Source organism: Ascaphus truei, chromosome 3 (genome assembly GCF_040206685.1).
Source record: "Ascaphus truei isolate aAscTru1 chromosome 3, aAscTru1.hap1, whole genome shotgun sequence".
NCBI classification, from domain to species: domain Eukaryota; kingdom Metazoa; phylum Chordata; class Amphibia; order Anura; family Ascaphidae; genus Ascaphus; species Ascaphus truei.
Window position 1 is genome coordinate 352,358,176 of NC_134485.1, and position 4,500 is coordinate 352,362,675.

Sequence of the window (4,500 nt, forward strand, 5' to 3'; positions counted from 1 at the left end):
CCCAGACAAAATCCCCATAGTCAGCCTTACCCACTACTAATTCTATTATCAAATAAGGTGTCTATATGTTTCCTACAGCTTAAATCTGATGTCATATCTGATAAGAAACTGCCCGCCCTCCATACAAGGAAATAAACTAATATTACAGATGTAGCACTACTTCTCCCCCCCCCCCCACCCCCATCTGGGAGATTTACCCTAGCTACAGTCCTGTGTGGTGCTCGGTACCTGTTGGGCTCAGGAGATGCTGAGTGTTCCGCGGTGTAGTGGGGAAACAAGACAGGCTCACGTGATCCTGGATGTTCTGCCTTGGTGTCAGCGCCTTCAGCCATAGTGGGCTCCGGTAGAACTGAAGGCAATACCCACCATAACAGTCTCTTATCCCCATACATCTAGCCAATAGATTGCGACTCAGCCAGATATATAAAAAGGGATGGTCTTTATTCTGCAGCCACTGCATGATGTTATTACTGCGATTGCAATCAGTTGTCAGGATAGCTTCCAGGCTCCTGGATGGTACAGGCCTGCTGGTAATAATGAGGCCTCACAAGAGTAGTGATTGCACCCAATCCATGAGGGACTGAGAACATGTCATTCTCCCAGCCGGGAGATTTGGCTTACAAAGCTCATCCCTTGATGAGGAAGAGGGAACTGCCTGAACATCACCCTGTGAGGGCTGGGTTCATCTATATAATTTAGGACACCTCCTCCTTGGTGCAAAAGGGGAGGGCACAAGATCTGCATCCTTATTGGACAGACAAAGACTCGCATGTCATCTTCACTTCTGTCACTCACAGAGGCTGCAGGAGGGGGGAAACCCCAGAGGATAGCCTGTCACTGTCTGGATCTTACTAGAACTTACGTGACAGGGAAGGCAGAAAGGTAACTGGCCCAGCCATGGCTACACAGAAATGATTACCTCAACGTATCATCAGTCATCAATAGCAACTGTCTGTCAATGGTGTAACGGGTGCTCACCACAAACCAGGTCAGGGCCGCAGGGCCAAGGTGGGGATAAAGAAACACTGACCTGTAGCCACAAAGCCGAGTCCGGGTTGCGGGTTCCGTAGTCGTGGGTAGCCAGGTCAGGGTAGCAGAGAGCAGCGTAGTCATGATCCAGGCAGAGGTTAAGGCAGGCGGCAAAGGTGCAAAGTCAGGATACAGGATGGGGTCAAGGCAGGCGGCACAGGAGGGATGGTCGGGGTCACAGGCTAGGGTCGGCACCAGGGAAGCCAAAGGAACAGGGAAGGCTTCGGCAACAGGGTAAGCAGACCAGGCCTCAGGAAACAAGATAGGCCTGAGGAAACAGATAAGGCTTCAGCAAAAGGGGCTTAAGCACAAAGAAGGCAAGGCCAAGTGCTTGTGACTAGCACAGGTACAAAGGATTATGCTCAGCCCCTTCCTGGTGGAAAAGGCTGACCCTAAATAGCAAGGAGAGCCAATAGGTGCAGAGCTGCACACAGTAACATGTCTCCCTATAGGTGTATCAACAGCATTCCTGACATTCCCTATGTGTTCTAGCACCCGCGTCTTGAACTGTCTATGTGTTTTACCTACATACATTTTTTCGCAGTCACACGTCATGAGGTAAATCACTCCGCATGTCAATTCATTAAATCTTTGATCTTAAATAACATTGTGTTGGATGAATTGCAAAAAGTTTTTGTGATCCTCATATGCGGGCAGGCCTTACATCTGGTACATGGATAATAACTTTGTGGTTTTTCCCCCAATGTTTTCGAAGAATATTTTTTGTCTCCTGCCATTAACTACTGTAACTCCCAATAAATCTTATTGTATTGTCTTTGTTTTCCAAATTTTTATTATTGGAAAGTAAACTTGTTCTTTGAGATGTTAGGGCTCTATAATAAGCTTTTTTAATGATCTTATTACTTTAGCCCTGTTCACGGAACCTTAAAGTCACGTCTACAGATTGTTTCTTATATTCTGCTGTTGATGAGCAGTTGCATCTCAGTCTGGAGAATTGCCCTATCGGTATGTTATTTGTTATATGTCAGGGGTGGTGGCTGTTCTCCATTAGGAGAGTATTGGTGGAGGTGGGTTTTCTAAAGATACTTGTCTCGAGACTCCCTTCCGATGTTTTAGATATCGTGATGTCCAGAAACTCCATCTTAGTTTTACTTGTTTGGAAAGTCAACTTCAAATTATGTTGGTTCGTATTCAGAACTTGGATGAACTCCTTCAACAGTTCTTCAGTTCCATTCCATAACAAGAGGACATCATCAATATACCTGACCCACAACTCTATATGTCCTGTAAATCTTTCCTGGGTCTCTATGAAGACCACCGTCTCCTCCCACCAGCCTAGATATAAATTGGCATATGTGGGCGCACAGGTGGTGTACACAGACAGCTTTCCCCCCCCCCCCGTGAACCCAAGCCACTTCAGTGGCTGGGTGCTTCCCCGTGTGACTGTTCTCCCAAAGTCGAACAAGTCCTTGTTACATTGTCCCCACAATCTTCAGCCGGTAGGCCTAGGTCTTCGGGGTCTTTGATGCCATCCTCCGTCAGGATTCAGAACGTCCATCTCTTCCTCCCTTCGGCCAAAAGGCCCGCAAAAAAGTCTGAGTCTTTGTCGTTTTCCCTTCAACGAGGGACGGTGACTAGTCATAGTGCTTGGGTCGTGCCGGAGCACCCCAGCCCTGTTGAGTGGGGCGGGTTAAAAAATTTCGCCCCCCCCTTAGCCAGAAGGCCCAGGAATGGCGTAAATGAGGGAAGTATTGGGCGCACACTTCGCACAACTAGGCAATGGGCTCTGCACATTGTTACCACCATGCATTCTTGCATCTTTATTGGGAAACTTTGTCCCTCTTTTACTTGACGAGAAACGAAGTCCCTCTTAACTTTTCGGGAAATACTATCCCTCTTAATTTTTTCAGGAAATGCTGTCCCTCTTGACTTGGCGGGAAACTCAGTCCCTCTTAACTGATTGGGAAATGCTATCCATCTTAGTTTGAGGGTGAGGATTGGGCTCACCACAACTTTGCTGTACTGAGGCTCTCAGCCCTAAGTGCACTTAGTTTTGATCAACAGTCATTTAAGTCCCTTGTACACTCACAATTTTCTCAAAGACACCATTTTGGCTCTGCAGTAGGCTAGTATCATTGGGTATGGACTTCCACCATTTTGAATGTACCCTTCTTCTGTTTAGATTGATGCAATTTTATTTTTGTGTATTGGGAAAGCTTTGCAATATATGTATAGTCCACATGTAGCCCCTTTACCCCCACCCTAAGTGAGATTAAGTCTGTTATTCCATATTTGCTGTGGTGTGGTGCATACCTGTGAGGTAACAGGAGGGCTGAGTGCTTCGTGTTGGTGTGGGGAGAACAGGACAGGGTTTACAGGGTACCTTATGCGTGGTTCAGCGCCTCAGTCAGCATGGATCCTCTGGATAGAAGGATAGCCCAGACTGACACCTTTCTTTAGCCCAAGACAGTGACTCACACGGGTATCTGGTTCCATGGTATTTATTGCATTGGTTAAGATCTTATTCCAGGTACATCTCTTGCTTCCCCCAAGAAGGTCACTTCAAGGCTTGAGGCCCATCCAAGTTTCCTCCTGCATGGTGCTCCTCCTGAGTCTCCTTGTGAGACCAGGGAAGTTTCTGTTCACGCCACAGAGGGAGGAAAGAGAAACATCCACTTTTGGGAAAGTGCCAGTATTTATACGCTTGGGTTGTGCTTGTAACCCTGCCCTATAACAGAGCAGGTCTGGATACTGACAGGCCATCACTCCAGCATGTAACCCAACCAGTATCAACCCCTCAGGCTGAAACTTTCTGGCTGTTGCTAGGCCCGCCCTTGGATACACCAAATGTATTTAAGGCTGCAAAAGCACACAAGGCCTTTCAGAAGGAATTAACCCATCCACTGCCTGCACCTAACATGACTTACACTGGTAGGGCCCAGGAAAATAAGTAGCGGCCGGAGGCTAGGCTACACACATAAAACAAACTCTTCGACCTAAAAATTCCAAAATGGACAAAACACAAATATTCTTCCTTTTTCTTTCTTTTGCTTGCCCAGCTCCATGTTGGCTGGCAAATGTAACCCTCTGTGCCCGGTTTCTAGGCACATTACATCGGTGTGTATTGCATGGTTACTCCGCATTGGTTACCTTGACTCAGGGTCTGGTTTCAGGTGGATGGCCGATGATGTAGCAAGGTTGTAGAAAAATGGGCACCAGGAACTTTGTAGTACAACAATCCTTTTGTAACAATGCTCGTCTCAAGCAGGAAACGGACCTGCAGGGCTGAGGTAGGAAGGTGAAAGAACCGACCTGAGCCAGTGACAGAGTCCTGATAGAGTAGTGAGACGTAAGCTGAAGGTCTGGGCTGGCAGCAGAGTTGCGTAGTCGGTGTGGATGCAGAGGTACAAGGCAAGCTGAAATCAAAGGTTAGTCGAGGTACATGAGCCGGGTCTGGTAACGTCAAGACAATAGGAAAGCGCGTTGCATGAACTGAAACTTTGCCCATCA